The sequence below is a fragment of the Scyliorhinus torazame genome, unplaced genomic scaffold, assembly GCF_047496885.1.
Source record: "Scyliorhinus torazame isolate Kashiwa2021f unplaced genomic scaffold, sScyTor2.1 scaffold_1135, whole genome shotgun sequence".
NCBI lineage: Eukaryota > Metazoa > Chordata > Chondrichthyes > Carcharhiniformes > Scyliorhinidae > Scyliorhinus > Scyliorhinus torazame.
Genome location: NW_027308862.1, coordinates 49,676 through 60,185, shown reverse-complemented (window position 1 = coordinate 60,185; position 10,510 = coordinate 49,676). Strand labels below are relative to the sequence as shown.

General features: G+C 55.9%; 1 long non-coding RNA gene across 1 annotated transcript; it reads right to left on the bottom strand.

Annotated features, from left to right (window-relative positions):
* Nucleotides 1–4,357: 4,357 nt before the first annotated feature.
* LOC140407066 (uncharacterized) lies at nt 4,358–8,636 on the bottom strand. Its single transcript, XR_011939424.1, has 3 exons — nt 8,490–8,636; nt 7,834–7,944; nt 4,358–4,415 (listed from the first exon to the last, which is right to left on the bottom strand). It is a non-coding gene; the product is annotated as an uncharacterized lncRNA (long non-coding RNA).
* Nucleotides 8,637–10,510: the final 1,874 nt, after the last annotated feature.

Below are 10,510 nucleotides of genomic sequence, written 5' to 3'. Positions count from 1 at the left end.
TACGGAGACAGGAACTGTGCACAGTGACTCCCAGTGCGATACGGAGACAGGAACTGTGCACAGTGACTCCCAGTGTGATACAGAGACAGGAACTGTGCACAGTGACTCCCAGTGCGATACGGAGACAGGAACTGTGCACAGTGACTCCCAGTGTGATACAGAGACAGGAACTGTGCACCGTAACTCCCAGTGTGATACAGAGACCGGAACTGTGCACAGTGACTCCCAGTGTGATACAGAGACCGGAATTGTGCACAGTGACTCCCAGTGTGATACAGAGACCGGAACTGTGCACAGTGACTCCCAGTGTGATACAGAGACAGGAACTGTGCACAGTGACTCCCAGTGTGATACAGAGACAGGAACTGTGCACAGTGACTCCCAGTGTGATACAGAAACCGGAACTGTGCACAGTGACTCCCAGTGTGATACTGAGACCGGAACTATGCACAGTGACTCCCAGTGTGATACAGAGACCGGAACTGTGCACAGTGACTCCCAGTGTGATACAGAGACCGGAACTGTGCACAGTGACTCCCAGTGTGATACAGAGACCGGAACTGTGCACAGTGACTCCCAGTGTGATACAGAGACCGGAACTGTGCACAGTGACTCCCAGTGTGATACAGAGACCGGAACTGTGCACAGTAACTCCCAGTGTGATACAGAGACAGGAACTGTGCACAGTGACTCCCAGTATGATAAAGAGACAGGAACTGTGCACAGTGACTCCCAGTGTGATACAGAGACCGGAACTGTGCACCGTAACTCCCAGTGTGATACGGAGACAGGAACTGTGCACCGTAACTCCCAGTGTGATACAGAGACAGGAACTGTGCACAGTGACTCCCAGTGTGACACAGAGACCGGAACTGTGCACAGTGACTCCCAGTGTGATACAGAGACAGGAACTGTGCACAGTGACTCCCAGTGTGATACAGAGACAGGAACTATGCTCAGTGACTCCCAGTGTGATACAGAGACAGGAACTGTGCACAGTGACTCCCAGTGTGATACGGAGACCTGAACTGTGCACAGTGACACCCAGTGTGATACAGAGACCGGAACTGTGCACAGTGACTCCCAGTGTGATACAGAGACCGGAACTGTGCACAGTGACTCCCAGTGTGATACAGAGACAGGAACTGTGCACAGTATCTCCCAGTGTGATACAGAGACCGGAACTGTGCACAGTGACTCCCAGTGTGATACGGAGACCTGAACTGTGCACAGTGACACCCAGTGTGATACAGAGGCCGGAACTGTGCACAGTGACTCCCAGTGTGATACAGAGACCGGAACTGTGCACAGTGACTCCCAGTGTGATACAGAGACAGGAACTGTGCACAGTGACTCCCAGTGTGATACAGGGACAGGAACTGTGCACAGTGACTCCCAGTGTGATACAGAGACAGGAACTGTGCACAGTGAGTCCCAGTGTGATACGGAGACAGGAACTGTGCACAGTGACTCCCAGTGTGATACAGAGTCAGGAACTGTGCACAGCGACTCCCAGTGTGATACAGAGACAGGAACTGTGCACCATAACTCCCAGTGTGATACAGAGACAGGAACTGTGCACAGTGACTCCCAGTGTGATACAGAGACCGGAACTGTGCACAGTGACTCCCAGTGTGATACAGAGACAGGAACTGTGCACAGTGACTCCCAGTGTGATACAGAGTCAGGAACTGTGCACAGTGACTCCCAGTGTGATACAGAGACAGGAACTGTGCACAGTGACTCCCAGTGTGATACAGAGACTGGAACTGTGCACAGCGACTCCCAGTGTGATACAGAGACCGGAACTGTGCACAGTAACTCCCAGTGTGATACAGAGACAGGAACTGTGCACAGTGACTCCCAGTGTGATACAGAGACCTGAACTGTGCACAGTGACTCCCAGTGTGATACAGAGACCGGAACTGTGCACAGTGACTCCCAATGTGATACAGAGACCAGAACTGTGCACAGTAACTCCCAGTGTGATACAGAGACCGGAACTGTGCACAGTGACTCCCAGTGTGATACAGAGACAGGAACTGTGCACAGTGACTCCCAGTGTGATACAGAGACCGGAACTGTGCACAGTGACTCCCAGTGTGATACAGAGACAGGAAGTGTGCACAGTGACTCCCAGTGTGATACAGAGACAGGAACTGTGCACAGTGACTCCCAGTGTGATACAGAGACAGGAACTGTGCACAGTGACTCCCAGTGTGATACAGAGACAGGAACTGTGCACAGTGACTCCCAGTGTGATACGGAGACCGGAACTGTGCACAGTGACTCCCAGTGTGATACAGAGACAGGAACTGTGCACAGTGACTCCTAGTGTGATACAGAGACCGGAACTGTGCACAGTGACTCCCAGTGTGATACAGAAACCGGAACTGTGCACAGTGACTCCCAGTGTGATACAGAGACAGGAACTGTGCACAGTGACTCCTAGTGTGATACAGAGACCGGAACTGTGCACAGTGACTCCCAGTGTGATACAGAAACCGGAACTGTGCACAGTAACTCCCAGTGTGATACAGAGACAGGAACTGTGCACAGTGACTCCCAGTGTGATACGGAGACCGGAACTGTGCACAGTGATTCCCAGTGTGATACAGAAACCGGAACTGTGCACAGTGACTCCCAGTGTGATACAGAGACAGGAACTGTGTACAGTGACTCCCAGTGTGATACGGAGACAGGAACTGTGCACAGTGACTCGTGACTCCCAGTGTGATACAGATACCGGAACTGTGCACAGTAACTCCCAGTGTGATACGGAGACAGGAACTGTGCACAGTGACTCCCAATGTGATACAGAGACCGGAACTGTGCACAGTGACTCCCAGTGTGATACAGAGACAGGAACTGTGCACAGTGACTCCCAGTGTGATACAGAGACCGGAACTGTGCACAGTGACTCCCAGTGTGATACGGAGACCGGAACTGTGCACAGTGATACCCAGTGTGATACAGAAACCGGAACTGTGCACAGTGACTCCCAGTATGATACAGAGACAGGAACTGTGTACAGTGACTCCCAGTGTGATACGGAGACAGGAACTGTGCACAGTGACTCCCAATGTGATACAGAGACAGGAACTGTGCACAGTGCCTTGCAGTGTGATACAGAGACAGGAACTGTGCACAGTGATTCCCAGTGTGATACTGAGACAGGAACTGTGCACAGTGACTCCCAGTGTGATGCAGAGACCGGAACTGTGTACAGTGACTCCCAGTGTGATACAGAAACCGGAACTGTGCACAGTGACTCCCAGTGTGATACAGAGACCGGAACTGTGCACAGTGACTCCCAGTGTGATACAGAGACCGGAACTGTGCACAGTGACTCCCAGCGTGATACAGAGGCCGGAACTGTGCATAGTGATTCCCAGTGTGATACAGAGACAGGAACTGTGCATAGTGACTCCCAGTGTGATACAGAGACAGGAACTGTGCACAGTGACTCCCAGTGTGATACAGAGACAGGAACTGTGCACAGTGACTCCCAGTGCGATACGGAGACAGGAACTGTGCTCAGTGACTCCCAGCGCGATACAGAGACAGGAACTGTGCACAGTGACTCCCAGTGTGATACGGAGACAGGGACTGTGCACAGTGACTCCCAGTGCGATACGGAGACAGGAACTGTGCACAGTGTCTCCCAGTGTGATACAGAGACCGGAACTGTGCACAGTGACTCCAAGTGTGATACAGAGACCGGAACTGTGCACAGTGACTCCCAGTGTGATACAGAGACAGGAACTGTGCACAGTGACTCCCAGTGCGATACGGAGACAGGAACTGTGCACAGTGACTCCCAGTGTGATACAGAGACAGGAACTGTGCACCGTAACTCCCAGTGTGATACAGAGACCGGAACTGTGCACAGTGACTCCCAGTGTGATACAGAGACCGGAATTGTGCACAGTGACTCCCAGTGTGATACAGAGACCGGAACTGTGCACAGTGACTCCCAGTGTGATACGGAGACAGGAACTGTGCACAGTGACTGCCAGTGTGATACAGAGACAGGAACTGTGCACAGTGACTCCCAGTGTGATACAGAGACAGGAACTGTGCACAGTGACTCCCAGTGTGATACGGAGACAGGAACTGTGCACAGTGACTCCCAGTGTGATACAGAGACAGGAACTGTGCACAGTGACTCCCAGTGTGATACGGAGACAGGAACTGTGCACAGTGACTCCCAGGAAGAATATGACGACAAATGAAGTCGGCATCGTTTCGATTTATTTGCCCCACCTCCTGCCCGATAAGCCTCATAACGCGAACGTGTCCTTACGGGCGCAGTTCTACCCGATTGTATGAACGGCAGTATTCGCAAGATTACTCACTCGGGGCTTGTTGGGCTGTCGGTTACATTCGACGGCGAGAGATCCTGAGATTATCAACTGCAAGAGAGAAAATAAGCAAATGGTTAAGTGAGGAGTCAGCATCCGATCTGTCAGCACAATCGCTGTGGAAAATCACAGCCACCTGGGACGACATTCAGATCTCTGACTAAATGCTCGATTACAGCGTTGGTGGTGCAGGGGGCATCTTAATGTCTAAAAGGAGGGGAGAGACAGAGAGAGGTGGAGAGGTTCAAGGAGCTATTCCAGAGTTCGGGGCCCAGGCAGCCAGAGGCACGGCCGCCAATGGTGGAGAGATTCAAATCGATGGAGGCTCAACAGGCCGGGACTGGAGGAGCTCCGAGATCTCGGAGGGTCGTAGGAGGTTCCAGAGATAGGGAGGGTTGTCGGGGCTGGAGGAGGTTACAGAGATAGGGAGGGTTGTTGGGGCTGGAGGAGGTTACAGAGATAGGGAGGGTTGGAGGGGCTGGAGGAGGTTACAGAGATGGGGAGGGTTGGAGGGGCTGGAGGAGGTTACAGAGATAGGGAGGGTTCTAGGGGCTGGGGGTCACAGAGATAGGGAGGGTTGAAGGGGCTGGAGGAGGTTACAGAGATAGGGAGGGTTGGAGGGGCTGGAGGAGATTACAGAGATAGGGAGGGTTGTAGGGGCTGGAGGTTACAAAGATAGGGAGGGTTGTAGGGTCTGGTGAAGGTTACAGAGATAGGGAGCATTATAGGGGCTGGAGGAGGTTACAGATATAGGGAGGGTTGTAGGGACTGGAGGAGGTTACAGATATAGGGAGGGTTGTAGGGGCTGAAGCAGGTGACAGATATAGGGAGGGTTGTAGGGGCTGGAGGAGGTGACAGATATAGGGAGGGTTGTAGGGCCTGGACGAGGTTACAGAGATAAGGAGGGTTGTAGGGCCTGGAGGAGGTTTCAGATATAGGGAGGGCTGTAGGGGCTGGAGGAGGTTACAGATATAGGGAGGGTTGTAGGGGCTGGAGGAGGTGACAGATATAGGGAGGGTTGTAGGGGCTGGAGGAGGTTACAGAGATAGGGAGGGTTGTCGGGGCTGGAGGAGGTTACAGAGATAGGGAGGGTTGTTGGGGCTGGAGGAGGTTACAGAGATAGGGAGGGTTGGAGGGGCTGGAGGAGGTTACAGAGATAGGGAGGGTTGGAGGGGCTGGAGGAGGTTACAGAGATAGGGAGGGTTCTAGGGGCTGGGGGTCACAGAGATAGGGAGGGTTGAAGGGGCTGGAGGAGGTTACAGAGATAGGGAGGGTTGGAGGGGCTGGAGGAGATTACAGAGATAGGGAGGGTTGTAGGGGCTGGAGGTTACAAAGATAGGGAGGGTTGTAGGGTCTGGTGAAGGTTACAGAGATAGGGAGCATTATAGGGGCTGGAGGAGGTTACAGATATAGGGAGGGTTGTAGGGACTGGAGGAGGTTACAGATATAGGGAGGGTTGTAGGGGCTGAAGCAGGTGACAGATATAGGGAGGGTTGTAGGGGCTGGAGGAGGTGACAGATATAGGGAGGGTTGTAGGGCCTGGACGAGGTTACAGAGATAAGGAGGGTTGTAGGGCCTGGAGGAGGTTTCAGATATAGGGAGGGCTGTAGGGGCTGGAGGAGGTTACAGAGATAGGGAGGGTTGTAGGGGCTGGAGGAGGTGACAGAGATAGGGAGGGTTGTAGGGGCTGGAGGAGGTTACAGAGATAGGGAGGGTTGTAGGGGCTGGAGGAGGTTACAGAGATAGGGAGGGTTGTAGTGACTGGAGGAGGTTACAGAGATAGGGAGGGTTGTAGGGGCTGGGGGAGGTTACAGAGATAGGGAGGGTTCTAGGGGCTGGGGGTCACAGAGATAGGGAGGGTTGTGGTGACTGGAGGAGGTTACAGAGACAGGGAGGTTTCTGGATCTTGTCCAGGAGCGGAAATTTGGAAAACCAATGTTTATGTTGTTGCGGAACAAACCCATGAAGGAGCTGCAAAGACATCTTCTCCCTCAACTGGTCCATACATGCTCCTGTGTAACGGGCTGGAGAAGGGGCTGAATGGGGCCCCCTCCTGCTCCTGTGTAACAGGCTGGAGAAGGGGCTGAATGGGGCCTCCTCCTGTTCCTGTGTAACAGGCTGGAGAAGGGGCTGAATGGGGCCTCCTCCTGTTCCTGTGTAACGGGCTGGAGAAGGGGCTGAATGGGGCCTCCTCCTGTTCCTGTGCAACAGGCTGGAGAAGGGGCTGAATGGGGCCTCCTCCTGTTCCTGTGTAACAGGCTGGAGAAGGGGCTGAATGCGGCCTCCTCCTTTTCCTGTGTAACGGGCTGGAGAAGGGGCTGAATGGGGCCTCCTCCTGTTCCTGTGTCACAGGCTGGGGAAGGGGCTGAATGGGGCCTCCTGTTCCTGTGTAACAGACTGGAGAAGGGGCTGAATGGGGCCTCCTGTTCCTGTGTAAGGGGCTGGAGAAGGGGCTGAATGGGGCCTCCTGTCCCTGTGTGACAGGCATGAGAAGGGGCTGAATGGGGCCTCCTCCTGTTCCTGTGTAACCGGCTGGAGAAGGGGCTGAATGGGGCCTCCTCCTGTTCCTGTGTCACAGGCTGGAGAAGGGGCTGAATGGGGCCTCCTCCGGTTCCTGTGTATCAGGCTGGAGAAGGGGCTGAATGGGGCCTCCTCCTGTTCCTGTGTAACAGGCTGGAGAAGGGACTGAATGGGGCCTCCTCCTGTTCCTGTGTAACAGGCTGGAGAATGGGCTGAATGGGGCCTCCTCCTGTTCCTGTGTAACGGGCTGGAGAAGGGGCTGAATGGGGCCTCCTCCTGTTCCTGTGTAACAGGCTGGAGAAGGGGCTGAATGGGGCCTCCTCCTGTTCCTGTGTAACAGGCTGGAGAAGGGGCTGAATGGGGCCTCCACCTGTTCCTGTGTAACATGCTGGAGAAGGGGCTGAATGGGGCCTCCTCCTGTTACTGTGTCACAGGCTGGAGAAGGGGCTGAATGGGGCCTCCTCCTGTTCCTGTGTAACAGGCTGGAGAAGGGGCTGAATGGGGCCTCCTCCTGTTCCTGTGTAACGGGCTGGAGAAGGGGCTGAATGGGGCCTCCTCCTGTTCCTGTGTAACGGGCTGGAGAAGGGACTGAATGGGGCCTCCTGTCCCTGTGTGACAGGCTGGAGAAGGGGCTGAATGGGGCCTCCTCCTGTTCCTGTGTAACGGGCTGGAGAAGGGACTGAATGGGGCCTCCTGTCCCTGTGTGACAGGCTGGAGAAGGGGCTGAATGGGGCCTCCTCCTGTTCCTGTGTAACGGGCTGGAGAAGGGGCTGAATGGGGCCTCCTCCTGTTCCTGTGTAACGGGCTGGAGAAGGGGCTGAATGGGGCCTCCTCCTGTTCCTGTGTAATCCCCACCCACTTGCTCGGGGTGAAGACCATCGAGCTGGCTCGGGCCGAGCCGGTGACGGCAGATCAGAACGTCGGATGACCAAACCTGGGGCCTACTCACCAGCACTGCCATCCACCAGGGTACTCCCATAAACGTCACCTCTGACGGTTTCGACAAGTGGAGCGGAAAACCGAAGGAGCAGAGGATGATTCCGAGCATGATCATCGTAACCTGCCGAATCGAACGGTTTATACTGTGAGACAGTAAATCTGTGCAATCAATCCCACTCCTCATCCTCCCCGTCCCCTGCACCCCTCTCGTGCTTTCCCCCTTCAGTTGCTGACCCAGTCCGCCATTTTGGGCGTTCCTGTTCGATGAGCTTCCCTCTCGGACAACGGGTTCCAGATCAACGACAACCCGCCGTGTCAAAAAAAGAAATTTCTCCTCATCTGCACCCCCTTCCTCTGGTTCTCGCCCCCAATCCGTGTCAACCCCCCCCCCCCGCCCCGGTTACCGAACCCTCCTCCTGCCACCGGAGGCACCGTCTCCTCATCCCCTCCAGGAAAAACCAATCCTGATTCCGGACGCCTCGATTCAATCTCCCCCTCAACCTCCGGCGCTCCGAGGGGAACGGTCCCGGGGTGTCATTGGGCCTCGCACAGCCTCGAACTGTAAAGTGTTCCCTCCTCCCGCCTGTTGTCCGCGGAGGCTTCCGTCCCCGCCACTCCCACAGGCCCTGCCGTCACGCATCGCCAGCCCCAGAATGACCACCTTACCCCCAATGCCTTTGGCTCTCCTTTCTGGAATTTGTGAAAAGGCTTCTGCAGCTGGTGCAGTTGGATGGTGGCGATGGGGTCAAGGGTGGGTCCCGGCGCGGCACCACTGTCAGCCGCTTCGGCCATGACCACAGGCGACGTCGATCTAGGGGCAAAGGAGAGAGAGACACATGCTGTGAGCAAGTCAGGTCAGCCGGCCAGCTCAGAGCTGCGTCACTGCGGCAGTGCTGCACTGTCAGAGGGTCAGTACTGAGGGAGTGCTGCACTGTCAGAGGGTCAGTACTGAGGGAGTGCTGCACTGTCAGAGGGTCAGTACTGAGGGAGTGCCGCACTGTCAGAGGGTCAGTGCTGAGGGAGTGCTGCACTGTCAGAGGGTCAGTACTGAGGGAGTGCTGCACTGTCAGAGGGTCAGTACTGAGCGAGTGCTGCACTGTCAGAGGGTCAGTACTGAGGGAGTGCTGCACTGTCAGAGGGTCAGTACTGAGGGAATGCCGCACTGTCAGAGGGTCAGTACTGAGGGAGTGCCGCACTGTCAGAGGGTCAGTACTGAGGGAATGCCGCACTGTCAGAGGGTCAGTACTGAGGGAGTGCCGCACTGTCAGAGGGTCAGTACTGAGGGAGTGCTGCACTGTCAGAGGGTCAGTACTGAGCGAGTGCTGCACTGTCAGAGGGTCAGTACTGAGGGAGTGCCGCACTGTCAGAGGGTCAGTGCTGAGGGAGTGCTGCACTGTCAGAGGGTCAGTACTGAGGGAGTGCTGCACTGTCAGAGGGTCAGTACTGAGCGAGTGCTGCACTGTCAGAGGGTCAGTACTGAGGGAGTGCTGCACTGTCAGAGGGTCAGTACTGAGGGAATGCCGCACTGTCAGAGGGTCAGTACTGAGGGAGTGCCGCACTGTCAGAGGGTCAGTACTGAGGGAATGCCGCACTGTCAGAGGGTCAGTACTGAGGGAGTGCCGCACTGTCAGAGGGTCAGTACTGAGGGAGTGCTGCCCTGTCAGAGGGTCAGGACTGAGGGAGTGACGCACTGTCAGAGGGTCAGTACTGAGGGAGTGCTGCACTGTCAGAGGGTCAGTACTGAGGGAGTGCTGCACTGTCAGAGGGTCAGTACTGAGGGAGGGCCGCACTGTCAGAGGGTCAGTACTGAGGGAGTGCTGCACTGTCAGAGGGTCAGTACTGAGGGAGTGCCGCACTGTCACAGGGTCACTGCTGAGGGAGTGCCGCACTGTCAGAGGCTCAGTACTGAGGGAGTGCCGCACTGTCAGAGGGTCAGTACTGAGGGAGCGCCGCACTGTCGGAGGGACAGTACAGAGGGAGCGCCGCACTGTCGGAGGGTCAGTGCTGAGAGAGCGCCGCACTGTCGGCGGGTCAGTGCTGAGGGAGCGCCGCACTGTCAGAGGGTCAGTACTGAGGGAGTGCCGCACTGTCAGAGGGTCAGTACTGAGGGAGTGCTGCACTGTCAGAGGGTCAGTACTGAGGGAGTGCTGCACTGTCAGAGGGTCAGTACTGAGGGAGTGCCGCACTGTCAGAGGGTCAGTACTGAGGGAGTGCAGCACTGTCAGAGGGTCAGTACTGAGGGAGTGCCGCACTGTCAGAGGGTCAGTACTGAGGGAGTGCTGCGCTGTCAGAGGGTCAGTACTGAGGGAGTGCTGCACTGTCAGAGGGTCAGTACTGAGGGAGTGCCGCACTGTCAGAGTGTCAGTACTGAGGGAGTGCCGCACTGTCAGAGGGTCAGTACTGAGGGAGTGCTGCACTGTCAGAGGGTCAGTACTGAGGGAGTGCCGCACTGTCAGAGGGTCAGTACTGAGGGAGTGCTGCACTGTCAGAGGGTCAGTGCTGAGGGAGTGCCGCACTGTCAGAGGGTCAGTACTGAGGGAGTGCTGCACTGTCAGAGGGTCAGTACTGAGGGAGTGCTGCACTGTCAGAGGGTCAGTACGGAGGGAGTGCTGCACTGTCAGAGGGTCAGTACTGAGGGAGTGCCGCACTGTCAGAGGGTCAGTACTGAGGGAGTGTCGCACTGTCAC